The 25,386-nt window shown below is 43.2% G+C and overlaps 1 protein-coding gene and 1 pseudogene across 1 annotated transcript in view; one reads left to right on the top strand and one right to left on the bottom strand.

The window, feature by feature from the left end:
- DSCAM (DS cell adhesion molecule) overlaps nucleotides 1-25,386 on the bottom strand; it is a 741,375-nt gene that overhangs the window by 649,869 nt on the left and 66,120 nt on the right. The window lies entirely within an intron of this gene.
- Nucleotides 941-1,597, top strand: LOC133093122 (THAP domain-containing protein 6-like; annotated as a pseudogene).

Below are 25,386 nucleotides of genomic sequence, written 5' to 3'. Positions count from 1 at the left end.
GATGAAGCAACACATTATACAAAGTATAAACGGATACAACTGACGCTCTTTAGATCTATATAATACTGAATTGAAAGCAAATGCATTGGTCAAGATATAAACTAATCCATTTACAAACTAATTGGATTGTTAGGTGCACATTACTATCAGTAGCCTGAGGTAGCACTTCCAACTAATGGTAGTAATTGCTTTTAAATAACCTTAAGATGAGTACAGTCATCTCAATGCTCTATTTAACTCCCTTTTCTAGTGTAGAAATTATGCTATAGATCAGCCTAATGGGAACACACACCTGATATGCATACAAAGGACAACTGAAGAGTCAAGAAGTAAAATGTTTAAAAAACAATGCTTTGTAGAATGAATTAAGACAAACAAGAACCTGCACGACCACTGCAACAGAGCCAAAAATCTGCACCCTTCACATGCACGGTTCTGCACTTGTGAGCTTTGTGACCTGGAATTTGCCACTAAGCCTCAGTGCATTTCAAATTTCCATCTGCAAAGTGAAAGGGGTTGTGCGACTGTTTGGCATTTCTTTTCGTTCCCAGGGGCAGTGAATCAATGACCATGGCAGTGACAGAGATGGGAAGGAAGAGTGGCCAAGTCTTTCTCATCATCAAGCCAGCTCCTCCCATGCTGAGCCCAGATGGAGGCACCGACATCTTCCCAGTCACCTTCCCCAGACACCTTGGACCCAGGCTCCATCCTTCTGCTGACCCTGCCACTATCCTGTCCTCCCTGTTGCAACACCACGTACAACACACACACACACACACACACACACACATCATGCACACATTAGCGGACAGGTGAGTTCAAGAGCAAACCAAGAGGGCTGATGGGATGGAAGCGAGGGGAGGCGCAATCTCTGTCGTGAGCGTTAGTCGCTGCCTTCGCTGCCTTCGCCGCTAACGTTCTGGTATGAGTCGCTAAAACCATGGTGAAATCTTGCTTGGCCATTGGATGTGCTTCTCGCTGTTTACCAAATTCCAAGTTAAAAGGTCTGACATTTCACGTATTCCCCCACGGATGAAAACGTCAAAAGAAAATGGGTATTGGCAAGAAAAGATGTGATGTGAATGCTGCAGGCATTTGGGAGCCTAAAAAAAGGAGATGTGTTGTGTTCAAGGCACCTTAAGAAGACAGATTTTGACAGAAGCGCTCCAAATATTAAAACGAAACCTGGAGTCATACCTTCTAATTCTCTATCTCACTTACAGGGGAAAAGAGAAAAGCTTCACTGTAGGAAAAACTTCACCCTCAAGTCCTTCCAGTCACAAACCACAGTCACCACCGTGTTGGTGCTTCCTCGTGTATGGAAGAATTCCAGCCCCAGTTCATTTTTGAGCATAGCTACAGTGTAATGGACAGTCCAAAGAAACTTAAGCATAAATCAGATCAAGTGATCAGCGAGCTACAGGATACCAAGAAAAGTCTGCGGAATGTTTCAGACGGAGAAAAACGTTTCCAAAAATCATTGAGGAAGACAATCAGGGAATTAAAGGATGAATGTCTCATCAGCCAAGAAACAGCAAATAGACTGGAAGTTTTCTGTTGGGAGTGATGTCAGGAGAGCATGAACTATATTTCATGAAATAATTTCATGTTATGTTCTACCTAAAATTGATATTGGTACAGCTTTTCAGAAAATGATTACCATCATTAAATAATATCCGTCAAAAAAAAAGAGCAAACCAAGATATTAATTAAAACATATAGCATTTATTTAGCGGTTGCCATGTGCTAAGTACTGTACTAAACACTTTCATATTTTAACTCACTTAATCCTTACCACCCACAACCCTAGGAAGTGTTTTTATTCCCATTTTATATACAAGGAAATTAAGGCACAGAAAGGTCGGTCAAAGGTCATACAGTTTGTATGTCTTGGAGCTAGAACTGCAACCCAGGCCATGTAGCTTGCAAGCCTGTGCAATTAATTTCTAGAATATTCTACAGCTCTGTGGAGAAAGTTATCAACCAAGTGGCAATATATACATATTTTACTATACTGCATATACAAGAGATCATGTCAATCAAAATCTATGGTTGATTATCTGCAAAAAATGGCTGTAGTAAATTTTCCGGTCCCTCTGTACTTGGCCTTTGCGATGTGTCTGCAGCTCCTTGCATGAAGAAGTGAGTCTTCTTCTCAACTCCTTGAATCTGGGCTTGGCCATGTGACTTGCTTTAACCAATGGGATATTTACAAACATGATGCAAGTAAAGGCCTGAAAAGTGCTTGTGCACTGGAATTGCTGGAGACGTGGGATGACCACCATGTGGACAAGCTAGGCTAGCCCCCTGGGGGCTAAGAAACACAAGTAGAGGCCCAGCCATCCCAGCCATCCCAACAGAAGCCCTTTCAATGGGCGGTTTGAGAATGATCTGCAATGTTCTCTTCCTTTGCCTTCTAATGCCTGGTCTTTTCATTGATTTGTTCACCAAGGCATGGTTGAACCCTCCCTATATGCCTGACACTGTTTTGTGTGCAGGACTCAGTACGTATAGTGTAATGAGCAGAAGTGTGTCTCCCAAAAAGGTATGTTCAAGGTCTAATCCCCAGTAGCTATGAATGTGAACTTATTTGGAAACAGATATAACCAACGTTCCAGAGATGCAGAGACAGACACACCAGGAGAATATCACGTGATGACAGAGGCAGAGAATGGAGTGATGCAGCCATAAACCGAGGGTTGCTGGCAGCCACCAGGAGCTGGGATTGAGGGCTGGAACAGACCTCCCTCAGAGCGTCCAGAAGGAACTAACCCTGCCAACACCTCAATTTCAGACTTCTGGCCACCAGAACTCTGGAACTATCAATATTTTTTGTTTTAAGGCACTCAGTTTGTGGTACTGTGTCATAGCAGCCTAGGAAATTAATACATATATATATATTCTGGGAAACACAGAAAAAGAACCCAGGGAAGAAACAGATTGTATGAGGTGCAGCAACTTCTGGCATAAAACTGAATGAATCCCTTTGCTTACACTTATTCTTCTCTGGGGCCAACTGTGGCTTTGCAGTCAGCTGCTTGCTTGGCTGAGGACTAGGAGAGCCACCCTGGTTACCTTGGGAGAGCAAGGTGCTAACCCAGCTCCTAAGGGAGCCTTTACATCCCAAGTGGGCTTGTCTTTCTTCCAGCCAAGACACGCCTGGCAGAAATTCAGGAGAAACAGGCTTCTTCAGAAGGCCTGGTCAAGACACTCTCCTAGTCTAGCAGGTGATGTTAAGGCAGACATCTGGTCTGTAGCTCTTTACCTGGCCTGCACCCAAACATGTATCCTAGTTAATAAATTACTCCCAAAGAACCCCACTGCACTTGTGACGATCCTCAGAGCAGAGGGGCCTAGACTACACAGGGCTGTCTGAAAGGAGTATTGGGGTATGGAGTAGGGGGACAGAACCATGTGGCAGAGAGAAGGGACAGAGAAAGGTGAGGAGAAAGAGGTGGTCAGGAGAAATAACAACAGCTCCTTCCCAGCCCAGGTCTTTGTCTTTGCCCCATCCCACCTCCAGGGTGTTGAGTCCTTCTGGAACGAGAACTAATCACCCAGGTGGACCCCAGGTTCAATTCCACACTCCTCAGCCTTTCAAATTGTTTCTTATTCTAATTCCATCCTGAGTGTCCCATCTCACCTCCCACCACTCCCCAAAACCCCAACAATCAAGACCCCTCACTATCCCCTAATTCTTCCAACATCATGGCAGCCTTGTAGCCAACTCTACTCTGGGTGCCTCATGGTACTTTGGAGTCTCTCTGTGTTGGTTTACATCTTTTCGAAGCCTGAAGAAAATAACCAACTGATCAACCTCTAAAGTGTGTGTGTGTCTCCCCTATGCCCTTCCAATCACTGATAAATACCTATAATCTTGAGAAAAGCCTGCTGGCTCACCTGTCTCATCCTCTTCCTCTTCTAGTTGGGGGACTCAAGGGAGCGTTCTTAAAGGTTAATACTCATGTCAAGAGGGAGTTGTGCTGCTAAGACCCTTTGGTGCTGCCTTCAGCACAGATCTGGTCCAGTTCTCAGACTGCTGGGCTGGTTGTTGGCCTGGTGGACCCCACAGCCCTTGCAATACGAGCAGGAGAACCAGCTAAGGCCGACACAAATACGAGTGGTCAAAGTTTGCCTACAACCACTTCCCCATCTCTGAGATGCTCCCTGGTGGCAGTCAATGCACAGCAAGAGGTGGTGCCTATGCTTTCAGCGCCACCTTCCGCCCTCCCCCCTCCCCCCTCCATCTCAGCATCGCTGTCCCAGACCGAAATCCAGCCGTCACCCTCCACACCCCAAAGGAGGGAGGTGGTGAGAGGCAGAATTCACCTCTCCGATCCCCATTTAGAATCAGGCACTGCATCTGAGCCTTCCACACCCATCGATTCCACTGGTCCTTGCCTCAGTCCTGCTCCAAGTATTACAAGAAGATTCCCATTTTTTAAGATAAGGAAACTGAGGCTGAGAGAGGCACTGTCACCTGCACAAAAATCCATGGATCGTAGAGAGCAGAATTCGGATTTGCTTCCCAGCCGGCCTTGCCCCAGAGACGATGCTCTTTCAACCGGACCACAGAGGCCTCAGCTGCAGGCCATCCACAGAGTTAAAAGTTGCCACTTACAGACACTCAAAGCCATAGCAGCGCCACTGTTTTGCCATAGTCAGGCAGGCGAGAGCCAGAAGAATCACTGCAGCTATGGCATTCTGCTGCAGAGATTCTCTGTGACCCCCTCCGTCCCCACTGGCCAATGTCTTGCCTGGCTGTCCTCTGTTCCTGGAGCTGCATGAGACTCCCACACAGGGTCTCTGGGAAACAGTGCACCAACTGTACCTATGACAGCACCCAGCCCTCCTGCATCTCCACCTGCTGTGCCTGACCCCCAAACTGACCTTCCTATCCACCCCTTCATCCTCCCAGCTGGTGCTCTGGCTTAATTAGAACAGGGTTCCCCAAGACACCTTGCTGGGAGCCAACTCAATCACACACCCCCAGTGAGTGTGTGTGAAGAGAGAGAGGGAGAGAGAGACAGAAAGACAGACAGGCAGATAGACTGTGGTGCTTTGGGCTGGGCTTCAAAATGGATGGAAGGACTTATTTACAGTCTTGAGATTCCTGGACCACAGCTTGGTACTCAGTTCTTCTCCTTTCCCTGCTATGACGCAGGAATCACTGCTGAATTTCTACCTTCCTAGCTTCAATGCCTCCATCCCATCTGTAACCTGCCAACTCCTATGGAATGAGCTGGTCTGGTATTTGAATTGAGTGGAACCTGGGTGAGAGCTTGAAAATTGTTAGTGAGTGACTCCAAATCAAGTCTTAGGCTTTGTCCATGCTCTTTCCAGGTAGTGGGCTTTATCATCCATTACTCTATGCAACTTTGCTAAACCCAAGTACAGCTCTGGGATGCTCCAAACCCACCAGCTTGGTACCGGCATTATTTTCCTATTTGCCATTGTAACAAATCACCACATACTTAGTGGCTTTAAATAACACAGATTTATTATGTCACCGTCCTAGAGGTTGGAAGACCACATGGGTGGGCAGAGACGGTCCTTCCTAAGGCTGTGAAGGGGGATCGCTTCCTTGTCTTTGCCTGCAGTGCTTGGCTTGTGGCCCCTTCTTCCATTTCCTCGCTCTGTCTCTCTCTCCTTCCGTCCCCTGCCCTCCTGCTCTCCTCTTGTAAGGACCCCCGTGACTACATTGGGCTTACCTAGATAATCTCCCCACTCAAGCTCCTTAATCCAATCCCATCTGCAAAGTCCTGACTGTCATGTAAGGTAGCATCCTCACAGGTTCCAGGATTAGGACATGGGCATTTTGGGGGCCTACATGTGCACCCACATGTACCATGACCCACAGAGGGCCCTGTGGACTCATAGGCCAGGAGCTGTATCTTCAAAAGTTTTGAACCTCATAGGGCCTTGTCCTTGATGGCCGTTTTTTTTTTTTTAAGTGATTTTTTTAAATTAATTAATTAATTAATTTTTATTTTTGGCTGCGTTGCGTCTTTGTTCCTGCGTGCGGGCTTTCTCTAGTTGCGGCGAGCGGGGACTACTCTTTGTTGCTGTGCGCGGGCTTCTCATTGTTGTGGCTTCTCTTGTGGAGCACGGGCTCCAGGCTCACAGGCTTCAGTAGTTGTGGCTCGCAGGCTCAGTAGTTGTGGCACATGGGCTTAGTTGCTCCGTGGCATGTGGGATCCTCCCAGACCAGGGCTCGAACCCGTGTCCCCTGTATTGGCAGGCGGACTCTTAACCACAGCGCCACCAGGGAAGTCCCTTGATGGCCGTTTGACATATAGTTTTTGGATAAATGAATGGAGAGTATGTGGACTGAATTGTGTCCCTTCAAAATACAAGTATTGAAATCATAACCCCCATTAGCTCAGCATGTGACCTCATTTAAAGATAGGGTTTTACAGAAGTCATCAAGGTAAAATGAGGTCATTGTGAGTGAGCGGGCTCTAATCCGATCTGACTCTGTCCTTATGAAAAGGGGAAACCTGGGCACAGACACACAGGGGGAGGCCATGTGAACAGGAAGACGGCCATCTGCAAGTCAGGAGGCATGGAACTCAGTCTTCTCCCACAGGCCTCTAAGGAATCCAGAACCTTGAAAGTCTACCGTTAAGTCCCCCAGCTTGTGGTGCTTGTTACAACAGCCCTAGCAAATGAGTGCAGATAATAAAGCTCCTAATTAGAGAGCGCTCTGGTACATTGAAAGATTCAAAAAAAAAAAAAAAAAAAAAAAAAACTTGTCACAGGGTTCTGTGCCACCAGAAATATTTCACACTAACTGTTAGTTTGGGGGCGGGGGGAGGGGGTTAGAGCATCATTTCCTAATCAGTGTTGTTGCCATCTCTGGGCGCATGGAGATTAAAGCAAAGATGGCCGGGCACCTGCCCCTCTCCCAGTGAGGTGTTCTGGCACCAGCAGAGGATGCTGCCCCTCGGACCCCCGGGCTCCACCCTGCACAGAGCAAGGCCAGACTGGAGGCAAACTTCTAAGGAGTTGCCAGGCCCCTCTGGTCCCTGGTCAGCCCTCCTGGTCCTCCTGTGTGGTCTCCACCGCATCTCGTGTCTGCCGTCAGGTGTAACTCTCCCCCCAAGCCCAGAGCTCTGTGTGAGTCATCCACACCTTTATTATGAATTGTTTATTCTCCAGGGTGTCTGTGGCCACAAGTGACATCTCCAGTTAAGAACAACAACCAAAAGAGTGTCCCCTGAGAAAGAATTTTGAGGCTTTGGACAGCGGTGGGGTAAAGAATTTGGGCGAGGGTAATCAAGTCATTGCAGGAAGGGTATGGCCCCCTCACAAGACCATCTTTGACATCTTGTAAAATGTTCAGGAAGGGATTTTCTCCAGAAGAAATTAGTTCAGGGTCATCTTATTAGAAATAGGTTAAGTATTTGCTGGAGGCCACCAATAAGATGGGTGGTGATTTGGTGTCCACGACCAAAGATGACCCCTCTCACTGCACTGCCAGTGTGTTTATTAAAGCCAGTGAAGGGTCTTGATCTCTGGATGCCCCCTCATTGTGCATCTTACACACCAATTGTGGGGAATTACTTACTGATCAATTGTGGGGAAAATAATTAGCTTCCCTCCACCCCGGGCTAATTACGGAGAGCATCATTTAGGCAACGCCATGCACACATGTGCAGCCCACCTCCACCCTGCCTTCCCAGACCGGCCGGGAGGCAGACAGCAAGTGCATTCCGGTGACAGCTGGCAAGCCAGCCTCTGGGAATGAAACATTTTAGCACTTCATAAATTTCTAACAAGGTTTCAAATTGCCGCCGTTTCCCTCCTCTCAGCTCTGTCAACTAGTGAAAGGGAGGGGAAAAAAAGACTAATTAAATCTACAGTGGGAAAGTGCTACTGGTAAGATTGCTATTTATTAAAAATAATGAACTGTTAGGACCAATTTGCAAAGTAGGTGAAATTCTCCCCATTTCCCCTATATATAAAAACACATCCTTCTAATTGTATATGTATTGGGTAGTATATACGGATATATATCAGAACAGAATATGATATATGACATTCTTAAACCTAATGGAAGGTGACACATAATAAAGTAAAACATTGAGAGACTATGTAACAATACTCGATATGAACACTGAGGCTTGATATCGTGTACAAAGTAGGTCATTTCAAATTCTTTTCCCACATGATTGTTACCGCAAGAAAAATTATTGCCGGTGACGCACCAAATGGAGAGAAACACAGCCTTGAAAACCTTCCTGAAATGACAATTTCCAAGTTTTGATCACCATCACTAATTTTTAAAAATAACAGCAGCAATAAAGCTCTCTTCATTCTTTCACTCTCTGTTTTAAAAGGAAAGATAGTCAACTGGAGACATGCAAGACTGAGGGGCAGGGCAAGGGAAAGGGAAAGGGAAAGAGAAAGGAAAATAACTCACAAAGTATTTCACTGTCAACTAAAAAACATGTAAGCAGCTTGGTGGGAGGGGTGAGTTCAGAAAAATAAAAGATACAATTTTAAAGAATTTTACTCTGAGGAAAGCAACGTGCCCTCCTGTTTCTATGAGCACAAGTTAAGTAACTGCGGCTGTCTTCAGCCTGTAGGTGTACCTCATACAATATACAGGCTGCTATGCAGGGGACAGTATTGGACATGTGAATAGAACAGGGCAAAAACTAGGGCGCTGACCACCCTGCGGGTAACTCTGGGTCCAAATCCCTCTGAGCCAAGCGCACAGCCAAGCACAAAGCAGGTACCAGACAATGAGCAGCTGCTGGGCCGCGATTATCGATGCTCCCTGCCCCCGCCCACCGCATGTCTGACACCCCCTGCACAGGGCTGATCTATTTCACCCGACGCCTGCTTTCTTTTTCAGCCTGAGAAGGCTGACCTTTAGGATGACGTATATAAACAAACTTCCTTGCCAGCTAGGATGGGAGGAAAATGCAAAGAAGAACATGCGCCCTATTTACGTTTGGGAAAATAAACAGTCCTTTAAAGTATCGGCCCAGCTGATATTCAGGACAGTGACCTCAGGACTGGAAATCTCACAATGGCTCCCAACTGAATTTCAGATGCAAATGATCACTTGGTATTAATTTCAGCCTTGCTAATATTTGGTCCCAAGCATCACAGCTAATTGGCAGGATGAACTGCCAGTTCCGCTGACGGCGGCCCCGTGTGACACTTGGGATCTTCTGAGTGGTAGAACCCACAGTCACTTGATAGTGTTAGTTTGCCAATTACGAACCTTGGTATCTCGCTCTCCACTATCTCCCTTCCCCTCCTCTTCCCCCCTCCCTCTCTCCTTCTCTCTCTCCGTGTGTGTGTGTGTGTGTGTGTGTGTGTGTGTGTGTGTGTGTGTGTGTCTACATATGCAGAGGTTTGGTGACAGGGACAAAAAGAAAAAAAAACTGACAATAATAAAGAGTGTGATTAAGTGGAAAAGTACTCATAAAACACTCCAATGTTGACTAATAATGCTAAGCAATGTAAAAGTGATTCCAGAAATTCATCCAGGCTTTTAACACATAGGCTGCGACTTCACTAAAGAAAACAAGGTCACCCCGGGCCACCCTGCACCCAGATTACAGCTCGGGGCCACTGAAGGGCACCCACCCATTTGCTCCATTACTTTACAGTGACACTCCCTGTGGGGACTGCAATGTGATCATTCTGAGCACAGCATCATAACATACATTTTCCCTGTATTTTTATCCAAACGTCCAAGTGATTTTATGGGCATCGTCTGATCTACTGCTTGCCACAATTACATCCATCTTGTCTTCCACCAACAGAAACGATTATTCTCTCTCTCTCCCAGCAATTCCTACAGGGCATAACCAGTAAGGACAAGACTAGTGACCAGCCAGCATTTTGGGCTTAATGAATGAACCCGACCTGAGTTTATTCTCATCAAACACAATTTCCATCTCCAGGTGTTTACAAGGTTCATCCAACATCACATGAAGGTCTTTTCCTGGTAAATTTAGAAATCCATCTGCTGCTAGAAGCACTGATGCACTTTGCTCACCAGATCTGGAAGTGTTTCAAGGTAAAAACAGGCTTCCCAAGGAATGTGTTGATTGTAATCAGAGTGAAGCCAGCAGTTACCAGGAACTGAAGTTGAGCGCTGAACCATGGGCACGACCTGGAGGTATGGAGGAGCTTATGGAGAATGAGAAAAACTGCTTTTTCTTTGGAAAGGGAGGTGGAGGTCTATGTGGGATACAGCTGAAATTATCTGAAAGGGGACCTTATCGGACGGACTGACATTAAACATGGCAGTTAAATATCTCCTTCAATGTCAAGGTGAAGTGTTTTGGGGCTGTAAAAGTAGACCCATCTCTAGAGGGTGGTTGGGGGATATTTGCTCACATTAACTCACTGGAGTCTCCACCTTAGAAGAGACTTCTAAGGGTCCTGCCCCTGCAGGAAGCTCGGGGGTCCTGCCCCTGCCCTCTTCAATCTCCTCTAAGGCTCTGAGTGGCCATGAGCAGAGCCAGATGCCCTCCCCTGACCTGCAACATTCCAGAACAAAGAGTGACATTTACATCCCTGTGATAAACTACTTGCTCCCTGATAAATATTCCGAATGGTTTGAACTTTTGGAGCGGAACCTTCTAGAAAAGATGCTGTGGCATCTTAAATGCTCAAACTCCATTTTTCTTTGGGGAAATGTGAGCACCCTGGCCAGAGCCTCACAGGTGACCTCAGCTATGAAAACTGGCCCATTGTGCTGCCTCCGTGGGGTAGAATAAAGCGAGTCCTGTGCTCCTGGAGCACAGAGGGTGAGTGTAAGCAGCACCCGACATCACGCAGTGAGAACCCTACAGAGACCCCGAGTCCTAGGCCGGCCCCCTTCATTCACCCCTGGAGAGGTGGTCTTGCAGCTTTGTCCGGGCATCTTGTGTTTAGCCGCACAGGACCCTGAGCTCTTCCCCAAGTCAAACCAAGAAACACCCTCTAAATTATACCCGTTACCTTCCTAGAAATAATAGTGAATTGTTACATAACTGGTCTTTGTTATCACAAAACAAACCACTTTCCTCCAGTTTTTCAGTTTCTCCTCCTATTTATTGAAATATGAAAACCAAAGTTAGCATTAGTTTCCCATCCCTTTTCACCATCTCTTTCCTCTATTGGCAGGTTAGGGTCACAGTGTCAAGGCAGCATGTTGGGACTCACAGCTCAAGCCCTAGGAGATCAATAATTCATGCGTAAGTACCTCTTCCAAGACTGGGACCCTGGGATACAGGGATGGTCTTGCACCAACTTCAAAATTTGCCCATAAGAACTCGTTATGTGAGTTTTGTCCATGAAATCATAGTGAGATATTCTCAGTCACTGGTGTGGCCAGTTCAGGGCTGGAAGCCCTCTGCATCTTCTCAGCACAGTTGGGGCTGCAGGAGAAGAAATAATAGCTAACACTCAGCACCTGCAGCTGGCCACATGCTGCTCTAAACATTCTGTGAGCACAAACTCACTTAATTCTCACAGCAGCCCTACAGGAGGGAGATGTTATTATCAACCCCACTTTCCAGATGAGAAAACTGAGGCACAGAACGGTTAGGTAAGCTGCCCAAGCCATACAGCTGATAAGAAGAGGAACAGAGCTTCAAACGCTGAAATGTGGACAACCTAATTAGGAAACCTTTTTCACGGTTACTAAGAAGCAAGTAAAGCATGATAAACATGTTGGGGGCATAATTTCAGTGTAAAAAATAAAAGAAGAGGTAAAATGTTGCCAAGTTGAGGAGCATACGAGGACCTGGGCAGTCTTTTCTTTTGGAAACCCCTAGAAAGATTTAGGAAAAAAATTTTTAAAAAGCAGCCTTTGAAGGGAAGGGAAGGGAATAAACATAAGGCTGCATGGGGATGGGCGTGGGTGTCACTCCCGGGCTCGGGGGCGGCAGTCTCCCGGGTAAACAGGGTGGGCGGGTCAGCGGATAGAGACACTTAGGACTGATGTAGTAGGAAACGGCTGGCGAGGTGTGCGGAGTACAGAAGGGACAGAGGGGCTGCATCAGGAAAGGAGCCTTCATCAGCACGAGAAGCACGTGGCTCTTTTTTCCAGGCGCCCTTTGAGCAGGTGCTGGACTGCGTGTCCTTCAAGGACCTCAACGCTCGCTCAGCTGCTGTCAGGACGCCGTTATGAACTGAGATGGGGCAGGGAGGGTAGTACCGGGAATGGAAAGAAGTGAGGTCATCTCAAAGAACAGAGTGTCTTTTGCAATTTTTCTGAAAGCTGGAGTTCTGAAAGCAGAACTCCTTGAAGATGTGTACCCTGCTGCTCCCTAGGACCGTGAACAAGCTACCTCTCGGCATCAGCACTAGGTGAGAGGGGGTACCTCCTTGACCCCCTTTCTGCCAGGCACACCTCTACCCACGGTTGACGGAAGCTACACCAGAACTCACTCAGTTTGCCATCTCTGTCCCTCAGTGCCTGGTTCATTTCCATCTAAACTGTGCCTCTAAGTAAATCAAGCACAAGCAAAGAAAGTATGAAGACGTAACGGAGAACCCTGAACAACACATTTCTTTTTTTTAATATGTTTAGAGCTGGCATTATATAACATAATGCTGTATAACAAAGATAATTAATGTTTTTTGTTTTTTATTTATTTATTTATTTATTTATGGCTGTGTTGGGTCTTCGTTTCTGTGCGAGGGCTTTCTCTAGTTGTGGCAAGCGGGGGCCACTCTTCATCGCGGTGCGCGGGCTTCTCACTATCGCGGCCTCTCTTGTTGCGGAGCACAGGCTCCAGACGCGCAGGCTCAGTAATTGTGGCTCACGGGCCTAGTTGCTCCGCGGCATGTGGGATCTTCCTGGACCAGGGCTCGAACCCGTGTCCCCTGCATTGGCAGGCAGACTCTCAACCACTGCGCCACCAGGGAAGCCCAAACAACACATTTTTATTCTCAGTTACTTTGGGTAAAACTCTGAAAACAATTTGTTTGATTTGTGATGCTATTGTTTCTGCCTCAAAAACTGTTTTTGATTTGGAAAGGCATTCCAAGTAGGTACACTGGAGAATGCAACCTAAAATAGCCAGGTGATTTAATTTTACATGCGTGTTTTATTTCCAGGGAAAATGAATACATTGCATACAATGGAGAGAAAAAAAAAATTGGAGACTGGAGTTTATGATGTCATCTTTATGTGAACATTCTTTATTATTTCATAAAATGTAACCATGTTAATGAGAAAGAGGCCATGAAAAATATTCATTTTTGCTACACGTGCTGGTAACCACAAAATAAGATGTACAGGAACTGATACAGAATTTTCGTTAATAAAGATTGCTACTATGTCCTGTTGTGTCAACACAAATTGCATTCCTCATTTTTGTTATTCAACGTTTTGTGAGTAACGGATGCAAAAAGCAATTCAGTGGTCATCACCTATCTCCTTCCTCTCAGTTAAAGGTATTTCAGACCTGCATCCTGTACCATCGGCTGGTCCCGGTTCTGTATGGAGCTCAGTCAGTTACAGGAACTGCCTTAGTCCTCCCTCAGCAGGAGCCCCGCCCCTCTCCGATGGCCTCTCCAGCCAAATTCCCTGCATCTCTCTGGATCCTGTGACTCCCCTCCCCAACTGCAGAGAGCTGGAAGAACGGCGAGCATCTGATGTGCTGGGCAGCATGGTACCATTTGTGGGTGTCTCTGGTCAAACAAAGTGGTTTCCACTCATCACGTATCAGGACCTATAACAAATTCCACAGCCTCACCGGATGTGGATTAAGAAACAATTACTGGCATAGTAGCAGCTGTGATGCCCCAGCACTGGGCACCCACCTCCTAGCTGCTCTGAGGCTCAGCGGCTCACGCCTCTCAGCTACCTCACCACCACCCCTCGCCCCAGAGAATCATCTGCCAAACAAGAACCAGCTCAGCCCACTTCTCCCTGACAGCCCGGTCAGTAACTGGCTGACCCAGGGTCCAGACGGGTGACCCCCGCCACAGGTGCCACGAGTCCTGCAGGAGGACACTGTGCCCCAGAGCTCTCCTGTGAGGTCAGGTGGAGTCCAGTCTCCCGCTGAAACCACCCCTGACTCACCGGGCTCCTCACACAGCCCTTCTTCAACCAGCCCTTCGAGCACTTGCACAAGAATCCCCTTCTCAGGTTCTGCTTCTAGAACCAACTGTAGTAGGTTCCTGGGGCTGCCCTGACAAATGACCACAAACTGGGGGAGGCTTAAAGCAACAGGAATTTACTCTCTCACAGTCTGGAGGCCAGAAGTCTGGAATTAGGGTGCAGGCAGGGTTGGTTTTTCTGGAGGCTCTGAGGAAGGAACCATCCCATGCCTTTGCTGACTCCTGGTATCTGCCGGCAATCCTTGGAATCCCTTGGTTTGTGGAGGCATCCTTCCGATATCTGCCTCCATCTTCACATGACTTCCTCTCTCTGTGTCTCTAAGGTCCAATTCTCCATCTACTTTCTCTCATAAGGACACCAGTTATCCAGATTTCCTGGATCTGGAGACCCTATTTTCAAATAAGGGCACATATCCTGAGGTTCCAGGCGAACATGGATTTTGGGAACACTTCAACCCACTACACCAAAACTAAGGCAATTGAGCAAAGTACCTACAAGCCAAGGTTAGCAAGAGAAGGCATGGGTCCCCCCACCTTCACTCTGACCCCATGCAAAGTCATGCTGGGCTCGGGTTCTACAATGAACATGCAGTGTGGCTGTGAATTCCAGGGAGGTCCCCTCCACCCTGCCGCTCTCCCTTCTAATAAGGCAAGTGTAAGAGCAATCCTGCACGCAAGGGAAGAATCAGGCTACTGGGGCCCCAGGGTGGGCCTGTTGGATGCCAGCTGTTGGCCAGTTGTTTGGGACTTGGGGATCCATTGGAAGCTGGATTCAGGTGCAACCCCAGCGGGAAGGAAGCCATTGGTCCCACAGGAGGCTGAAATTGGGTTGAGCTTCTCCCTCCCCCTGTAAACATTGGGGGAAGTGCCAGCTGAGACTCTGTCCAACAGGCAGCAGAGAGTTCCCAGAGCACCTTCAGACAGTTGTGCTTTTTACACCATACCCTACAAGGACGTCAGCCTGGGACTTGGTGACTGACTGTGAGAGCTCTGCCACGAGACTATTCTTTCTCTCTCAGATTCTAATATAAAATGCAGAGTCAAAGAGCATCAGAGTGCTAAAGAGAAAGAACAGGCATACTTCATAATGGGCAGTGAAGTCAGAGGCGTGTAGGTAAAAGCAGCTATGCCCAGAATCTGTGAGTGAAGTGAACAGTGGGGACCAGAGTGGAGGCCCATGAATTGCACAGCAGGGGTCAGTGGACGACATGGGCTCCAGAGCTGCCAGGGAGCCTCAGTCACCTTCCAGTTCTAGTTTCCAGAAGGTCCACCTGCGTAACAGTTCCTTTCCTTCCCTGATACCTGGTCATGTAGCTGAGGATCCTAGCATTCTCACTACAAATGGATATTTTACAATAAACTCTCATTACTTGCAGTGACATGGGTCAGTCTTATTTTAGTGCATTACAACGAGCCAACAGAATATCCCATAAAGTTAGGAGGATAAAGCTAGTCCAATATGTGACACTACGTTAAAAACCTTACCCATAGAGCACCTTTACACTGAAAGCCACGACAGTCATTACTTTGTCTTACTTGTGTCTCAGATGAGTCTGAGATTCAGTTCAGTGAAACATCTTGCCATGATCACTCAGGGAGCTCAACTCAGATCTTCTAAATGGCCTCAAAAAAGCAAGCTGAGGCAGACCTCCCAAGGTCCTTTGTTACTACTATTCACCTGTATTCATTTATACATTTGCTCACTCAGTGGAGACTAGGGAATAAAATGGTAAGCAAAGTCAGATATAATTATTATGGTGCTTATATTTATCGATGAGACAGATTTAATCACATGATCACAGAAACAAAAGTAAAATTACATGTCTGATAAGTGCTACAAAGGATATGTGACGTTATGAGGCTATTTACAAAGTAATTTTATCTATTCTGGGGTCAGGGACTGAGAGGTCCAGAAGGAGAAAAAGGTCTTTTGCACAGAAAGAATAAGGTGTGTGCAAATCCCTGAAACACTAAAGGAAGCAAAAAGAGTACTGAAATCAAGATGGAGCATGATTTAAGACCAGGCTGAAAACGCATCTGGGGAGAAAGCTATTTAGAGCCTTGGGGAATCAAGGTAAGGATCCTGGTCTTTGTTCTTTCGGCAGTTAGCACACTTTAAACAAGAAATTAGTATGATGAGACTATTCTTCAAAAAAAATCACACTGGGCTTTTAAATTCAAGATGTCAGAATAAGTCTATTCACGTTCCCTCTTCTGCCCCAAAACTTCCTTCAAATAAGAGCAATAGGCTAAGAAAAAGGAAAAAGGGCAAACAAAATGGAGCGATCAGCAATCCAGAGATTTCAACAGATTCTGAAGCGCAGATCCCTCTCACCACAAAGCAAAGATGCCTATTCCACGCGCTCTGACCACTTACATAATTCTCCCAGTTTCCCTTTGTATGTGCTTAGTCTTGAATATAAACACACAACCAATGGCCATTAGATATTTGAGGAATGCTCACATCATAAAAGAGTAAGGCCAAGATAAATAAATATGAAAACACAAACCTTGGATGAGACATAATCCAGAAAATGAAAGAAAACTAAAATTATCATCATCATAATCATCTCTAAGAAATATCCAGCATGGAATTCTAGAAGATAATTTATTTGTAAGACAAGAATAGAATAATAATGGAGACTATGAGAAACATGAACAGAAATGAAGAACTGAATGAAAAGGACAGATGCACAGCTAACTGGAATCTCAGGAATATAAAAATGAATGCGAAGAAATACTTAAAAGAAAATAATGGTAAAACTTTTTGGACTGACAGAAAACATGGACCAAAAAACCCCAAAGCACGATGTACTAAGTTAAATAAAAATTAAAAGTTAAATTAAAAATTCACGTCTAAGCACACTTGGATAAAAATTACAGAATATCAAAATACAAACAGAAGGTATTAAATGCAGCCAGAGAAAAAGAGCAAATGATCTACAAAAGGGCAAGAATTTAAATGACAGCTGACATCCCAACTATGCCAAAGAAATCCAGAGACAGTGATATATTACCTTCCAAGTGCAGAGGGGAAATAACAGTCCATGTAGAAGTGTGTACCCAGCAAAATACTCTTTCATGAAAAGGATGAAATAAGGATAGTTAGAGATAACAGAAACTAAGAGAGTGTACTACAAAGAGATCAGAAATAAAGGAAAATCTAAAGAATACACTTCAAGAAAAAAGAACATGATCCCACAAGGATGGTCTGAGATTCAAGTAGGAATGAACAAATGACATGATAAAACTGTAGGTAAATCCAAACCAATATCATCTGAGTAAGGTCATAATAAAATAATGCCTAATTTCTAGATTAAAAAACATAACAACGAGCACATGTAAGTCTTGAGATGGGTAATCAAAATCAATGTGGTCCAACCCTGTCTCCAAGAGGAGACCACAGACTGGGTGGCTTATAAACAACAAACATTTTATTTCTCACTGTTCTGGAGGCTGCAAGTCCAAGATCAAGGCCCCGGCAGATGTGGTGTCTGGTGAGGGCTCTCTTCCTGGTTCACAGAAGGCACCTTCTGGGTGTGTCTTCACAAGGTAGAAGAGGTGAGGGAGCACCCTGGGGCCTCTTTTATAGGGGGTACTGATCCCATTCATGAGGGCTTCACCTTCATGACCTAACCACCTCCCAAAGGCCCCGTCTCCTAATACCATTGCATTGGGCATTAGGTTTCAACATATGAAGTTTAGGTGGATGTAAACCTTCAACCTATAGTACCTGTTTTGTTCTGGGTTTTTTTTGTTTTTTTTTTTTTCCTGTGGAAGAAGGTGTCTAGGTTATCATTTACCTGTAGACCTTTGCTAGTTTAAATGCACATGGGAAAATTCCAAGGTAAATTTAAACATATAGAAAGAGAAAATGTGTCCTCAATAAGTAGAACAAAAAAGAAAAACTCATTAGACAAAGAAAGAAAGGTGAAAGTATAAATACAATAAAGTCAAAAAGTAAGACAGGAGAAAGAAGTCCAATGTATCAGTCATTACAATGAATGCAAGCACACTAAACTTCAGTTTGGATAATCCTATCCTAGTTTGGGGTAGCAAACTATTGTTTTCCAGTAAAAAAGACTAATTTTTGAGCATGATTATTTTCATAGGATTTTTTTTCAAAAGGGAAGAAAAGATATTCTTGGTTGAAGTATGAAAAAAGAGAATGGAGAGATGAAAGGCTGGCTATCAGGATGTTATCACAGTAGTGACGATAAACATACTTAAACTTTTTGAGGACATCCTCAATTACGTCCATGGAATAAATTCTAAGGAAGAAAAATTTTGAGGTCAAACAGATGGCAGTATTTGTCATTTTTAATATGTACTGTCAAGTTTCCCTGCAGGAAGTTTGCACCCTTGAATGCTGCTACAATATTTATCAATATTCTTGTTATAGTTCTTGTTGCATTTTACCAAGAGCAGGCGCTATTCCAGTTCATAGTAGGGAATGAGATAGACAAAACCCCTCTCATCATACATCTACCATTCCATGTGCAGAGGGGAGGAAGACAAATGGAATAAAAAGTAAACCAATAAATAGTAATTTCAGATAACAAAATGTTATGAGGAAAATAAAATTGGTGAGTTGATGAGCAATGACTTCATAGTGTGTAGGCAGTGAAGGTCTCTTTGAGCCAGGACCTGAGAGACCTGGAGGAGGAGCACCCCTGCAGAGAGATGGCAGTGAAGGCTGTCCAGTGGAACTCGCTGGACGTGGCCAGGGAATAGAAAGATGCCCATGTGGCCAGTGTATAATGAGGGAAGGGCTGGTGGGCTTTTCTTTTACATAGACGACTAAGATTTACATATACACCCATGTCCCATGAGGAAGGGAAGTGGGACAAGGTAACTGATGAACAGATCAAACCCATAAGTGTGTCTTCATTCACACAACACAGGGATCTCACCTTTACGGAGCATTCTTACGTGCTTGGGACTTGATATACGCCATCTCTTCAATTATAACACAATCGCAGACATCATCACCTCCATTTTAATGTTGAGGAAACAGAGTCAGAAGGAGAGAAGTCACACAGCTTGTAAGTAGTGGAGTCTGGCTTTACACTCAAGTTGTACTGACTCCAAAGTTCATGTTGTTTCCACCCTGAGCAAAGGGACCACCCAGATGGACATTGACACTGTGATGAGCTTTAGAAACCGACAGGCAACGTCTTGAGCATGTAAACTTGTAAAGGTGAGATGGTTTTCATGACTTTATTTACCATTTATAATTTTATGAACCACCTATTTCCAAATTATATATACTAATCGTTGTATATATTATTTAATACATATCCTACATATAACCTAAAGATAATTATTATGAGAAACTAGAGAGCAGAGAAAAATAAGTACAGCAGCATCCTATAGGGTGAATTGGCATTACAAGTAGGAATTAGCTTTATCTCCAGCTAATCATTGCTATATTCAGGCTCACTCTAAAAACTGTTTGTGTCTGATAGTCTTGCTACCTCATGAAATAAAAAATACTGATTCTAATAATTACCAACTCATCTTTAAACTGAGAATTACAATGCTGGTAGTGACTATCTCATATTAAGATTTAAAGAGTAAATTGTACTTATATGAGCCCTTTGGGGTCTGGGATATACAAGCCAAAAGTGGGTGACTGTGACGGCTTTCAAACGTTTTCAAGTGAGCTGGAAGAGGGTGGCTAGCAGGGACCACTGGTGCCCAGGAGTCTGAAGGATCCTCACCCAAGACAGGAACCACAATCATTTGAAAGGAAAACTTGAGAGAACATTTGAAAGGAAACCCCAACAAACTTATGCGTATGTGGTATCAGGGAACTCCAGGGTTTCCATCTTGAACACAGGGCTGACTACACTATGAGATCATAATAAAGGAATGATGCTGTATAAATGAAAAAGAGGAAAGGGTTCAACAAAGATTGGGGCCCATTATTCAGGAGAAGACTTAGCCAATTCTATTGAAATCTCTTGAGCCCTTGTCTGTGGCTATAGGAGATAGATTTGACTTTTTAGACTCTGTAAGATGATCATAGAATCACTGCTGGAGAGAACTCTGGACTGAACAGAGAGGCAGGGCCTTCATGGGACACAAACTGCCTTTCTTGGTCATCACTAGCATGTGTTCCCCATAAGCTACTCCAGGGGCGGTATCATTGCCCCCCACACGCACGGATGAACCCAAAACCTCTTAGCAGTAGCCAGTACAACTCATTCATTCATTTTTTTAACTGATGATTTATCTTTTTAATGCTCATAGTAAAATATGTTTTAAGTATAGAAAGGTAAAAAATAAGAGCAAAAATGTAACTTTACACTCCCAACCTCAATTACAAAAGGAGGAAACCGTGGGTTATAGTTTTATATGAACTCTTCTGGATCAAAAGTACATAGTATATAAACTATATAATATGTATGTACTTTTGAAATATGCAAATAAGATTAAAATATTATGATATTATGCATCACATTTTTGTCATTTGATAACCTATAGCTTTATGTCAGTGCACATAGATCTACCTCATTCATTTTAGTGGCATCATGATATTTTATCGTATGGTTACTTCCTATTTTTGGCTACCAATATCACTGCATGAATATTGTTATTTATGTCTCTTGTGTGAGAATATCACAGAGTAAGTTCCAAGCACAGAACTTGTTGGGTATTTTCATTTTTTAAAAAAATTTATTTATTTTTAATTTTTATTTTTTATAAAATTTTTAAAGTTTACACTCCATTTACGGTTATTACAAAATATTGGCTATATTCCCCATGTTGTACAATACATCCTTGTAGCCTGTCTTACACCCAATATTTCGTCCCTCCCACTCCCCCACTCCTATCTTGCCCCTCCCCCACCTCCCCACTGGTAACCACTAGTTTGTTCTCTATACCTGTGAGTCTGCTTCTTGTTACATTCACTAGTTTGTTGTATTTTTTAGATTCCACGCATAAGTGGTATCATACAGTATTTGTCTTTCTCTGTCTGACTTATTACATTTAGCATAATGCCCTCCAAGTCCATCCATGTTGCTACAAATGGCAAAATTTCATTCTTTTTTATGGCTGAGTAGTATTCCATTGTGTGTGTGTGTGTGTGTGTGTGTGTATATATATATATATATATATATATATATATATATACCACATCTTCTTTATCCATTCATCTGTTGATGAACACTTAGTTTGCTTCCATGTCTTGGCAATTGTAAATATGTGGCTATAAACATTGAGGTGCATGTATCTCTTAGACCTAGTGTTTTCATTTTTTTTGCATGTATACGTATATATACCAGAAGTGGAACTGCTGGGTCATATGCTAGTTCTATTTTTAGTTTTCTGAGCAACTTCCATACTGTTTTCCACAGTGGCTGCACCAATTTACATTCCCACCAACAATGCATGAAGGTTCCCTTTTCTCCAGATACTCGCTAATATTTGTTATGTGTTCTTTTTGATGATAGCCATTCTGACAGGTGTGAAGTAATATCTCATTGTGGTTTTGATTTGCATTTCCCTGATGATTAGCAATGTTGAGCATCTTTTCACATGCCTGTTGGCCATCTGCATTTCCTCTTTGGAAAAATGCCTATTCAGTTCTTCTGCCCATATTTTAAATCAGGTTGTTTGTTCTTTTGATGTTGAATTGTATGAGCCGTTTATATATGTTGGATGTTAATTCCTTATCAGTCATATCGTTTGTAAATATTTTCTCCCATTCAGTAGGTTATCTTTTGTTTTGCCGATGGCTTCCTTTGGTGTGCAAAAGCATTTAAGTTTAATTAGGTCTCATTTGTTTATTTTTGCTTTTATTTCCTTTACTTTAGAAGATAGATCCAAAAAAATGTTGCTGCAATTTAGTTCAAAGAGTGTTCTGCCTATGTTTTCCTCTAGGAATTTTATAGTATCTGGTCTTACATTTAGGTCTTTAATCCATTTCAAGTTTATGAACAGAATAGAGAGCCCAGAAATAAACCCATGCACTTATGGTCAATTAATCTATGAAAAAGGAGGCAAGAATATACAATGGATAAAAGACAGTCTCTTCAACAAGTGGTGCTGGGAAACCTGGACAGCTACTTGTAAAAGAATGAAATTAGAGCATTCTCTAATACCATAGGCAAAAATAAACTCAAAATGGGAGTTTCCATTTTGAGTTTTGGGAGATACTCCCTCCTGCAAGGTTGCTCCCATCGGCACGCCCACAGAAGTGGGCAGGGAGGGACCCTGTTCCCCACACCCAGGCTACTGCAGTGGTAAATTTCCATTTTTGCCCATTTGGTACATAAAACAGGGCATGGCATTGTTTTTTGTATTTTTTTTCTTGGTGTCTTTTTTTTTTTTTAACATCTATATTGGAGTATAATTGCTTTACAGTGGTGTGTTAGTTTCTGCTTTATAACAAAGTGAATCAGCTATACATATACATATATCCCCAGGCATTGTTTTGATTTGCAATTCTTTATGAGGAGCTGAGCCCATTTTCAAGTCTTTATTGGACATTCAGATTGTGCTTTGGGTATCAACCTGTCCGCGTGCTTTGCTCATTCTTCTATTGGCTTATTTATCTCGGTCTTATTCATTTTAAGCATTCCTTACAAAAGAAGAAAATGAGTTCTTTGTCAGATGTCTTCCAGGTTATTATTACAGATATTTTCCCAGAATTCCATGTGTATATTGGTTTCATAATATTTTAATAAGTTGTAGGTGGTCTTGGAGTGTTTTGCTATGACTAGAGAGTTTTTCCCCACTACAATATTAGTTTTTGACACAAACATATTTTTCAAGCACTTTTCTGTTCACATTTAAATATAAATATTTATTTCATTTATAATTCATTTTGGTATGAGAAGTAAGGTATAGATTCAGCTTTATTTTTTTTCCTAAATAATAATTATGTAGTTGAACCAACTTCATTCACTGAAGATTCATCTTTCCCTTGCTGATTTGAGCTGCCTTTATTGTGTAATAAATCTCTACACATATTTGGACCTATTTCTGAATTTACTTCTATTCTATTTAACTGATCCTGCATCTATAACAAGCTGAATAATAGGTACAAATCATCTAATCCTCACTTCATAATTCTTCTGTTACAAAACTTTCCTGTCTTTTCCCTAAAGGACTGGACTCTGGTCAAATCCCACCACTTCCGTTTACTGGGTGTACATCCACTTAAGCCTGTTATATGCCTCTCTCTACCTCAGTGTTCTCGTGTACAAAATATTGATATGAATAGAACACACTGTGTAAGATGCTTTTGAGGAGTGAATGATTTAAAGCAATTAGAACACAGCAGGTATCATAATCACCCAATTAGTGTCCACCATTGTCATCATTATTATTCTTTTGTCTATAGATTGTTGTTTCATTGTGTGCATTTTTAAAAATAATTTCAAAGCTTTATATTTAGTTTTAGCCCTTCTATTGGTTACATTTATAATTGTATTTAATGTTAAACATTTATTACTCTGTCTAGTGATTTCAAGCAGTATCTATTAGTTCTCAGTTATCTGCTGTTCTGCATTCTCCCTCATCCTCGGTTTAATCTATATTATTCCACATAATATTTATATATATATTTAATATAAGTTATTCCACAAATAAATAATATATACCTAATAACGTTTCATCACATTGAAATTTTATAACCATAACTCTGCAGTTAAAAGCTCATGAGTACTCCCCCACGGCTGAGTTCTTTTGGACCCCATCTTGCTTGACTGGATTTTACTACCTGTTATGAGCAGAATTTTGTCCCCTCGAATTCGTATGTTGAACTCCTAACCCCCATGACATCATTATGTGACTGTACTTGGAGAGAGGTCTTTAAAGAAGTAATTAAGGCAAAATGAGGTCATGTGGGTGGGCCTTAATCTGATAAGACTGGTGTCCTTATAAGAAGATGAGATTAGGACACTGACACACAGACTGAGGGGTGACCATGCGAGTACAGGTGAGAAGGTGGCCATCTACAAGCCAAAGAGAGAGAAACCAACTCTGCTGACACCTTGACCTTGGACTTCCAGCCTCCAGAACTGTGAGGAAATAAATTTCTGTTGTTTAAACCGCCCAGCCTGCAGTACTTTGTTATGGCAGCCTGATCAATCTGATACACCATCAGACTGTTTTTTTTTGTTCGTTTTGCTTTGTTTTTCCAACAAGTAGCTAAGGGTTCTATATTTTCTGACTTCTTGCGTGATTGAAATGTCTGCTGCTTTTATATTTGAGTGACAACTGAACTAGGTATAAAATTCCTGAGCTAAATTTTCTTTAAATGCTGCTTCAACTGTCTTCTGGCATTAAGTGTTTCTGGGGAGATGTCTTAGAACAACGTGATACTTCACCTTTGCTTGCTCCTCTTCTGTTCAAATATTTGAAGTGTTTTTTCTTAATCCTTGAATTTTGGTGAGTTCACTCACTATAACGCCTCAGTTTGCCTTTTTTTGTATCAATTTTCCCCCAAGTACAGAGTAACTTTCTGATCCACATCTTTACTACCTAATTCATCATATGTTTATTGAGTAGCTACTATGGGTGAGCACTGTTCTAGGATACATTCAGATCTTCCTTCATTTTAGAATTTTTTTCATTCATGCCTTAACTTTCTCTTTGTTTGGCCATCTGCTATTTTCCCGATTAACCTCATACCATTGTTGTATGTCCTCTATGTCTTTATACTTATCTCTAATTGGTTTATTTTTGTGATTATCTGAGGTATCTGTTCTATTCATACAATGAATACTGTACCTATTACGTGCCATCCAAATAACTTAGTTTTCATAAGTATCTTCTTCTTTTTCTTCCTAAGTCTTTTTTATTTATTAGTTGGGAAAGATGTTGGTTTAGTTCTCATCCTATTTCTTTTTTTTTGGCTGTGTTGGGTCTTCGTTGCTGCGCACAGGCTTTCTCTAGTTGAGGCGAGCAGGGGCTACTCTTTGTTGTGGTGCACGGGCTTCTTATTGCAGTGGCTTCTCTTGTTGTGGAGCACGGGCTTTAGGCGCGTGGGCTTCAGTAGTTGTGGCACGTGGGCTCAGTAGTTGTGGCTCACGGGCTCTAGAGCACAGGCTCAGTAGTTGTGGCGCACGGGCTTAGTTGCTCCGTGGCACGTGGGATCTTGCCAGACCAGGGCTCAAATGTGTCGCTTGCACTGGCAGGCAGATTCTTAACCACTGTGCCACCAGGGAAGTCCTTCATCCTATTTCTTAGTAACCATAATTACCTTCTTTTTTTTTAATTAATGTATTCTTTTTATCAACATGTTTTATTTTTCTTTCAGTTAATTTCATATTACTTAAAGTTCTG

This window comes from Eubalaena glacialis, chromosome 6 (genome assembly GCF_028564815.1).
Source record: "Eubalaena glacialis isolate mEubGla1 chromosome 6, mEubGla1.1.hap2.+ XY, whole genome shotgun sequence".
NCBI classification, from domain to species: domain Eukaryota; kingdom Metazoa; phylum Chordata; class Mammalia; order Artiodactyla; family Balaenidae; genus Eubalaena; species Eubalaena glacialis.
The sequence above is the reverse complement of the archived record's forward strand: the minus strand, read 5'-3'. Positions and strand labels throughout refer to the sequence as shown.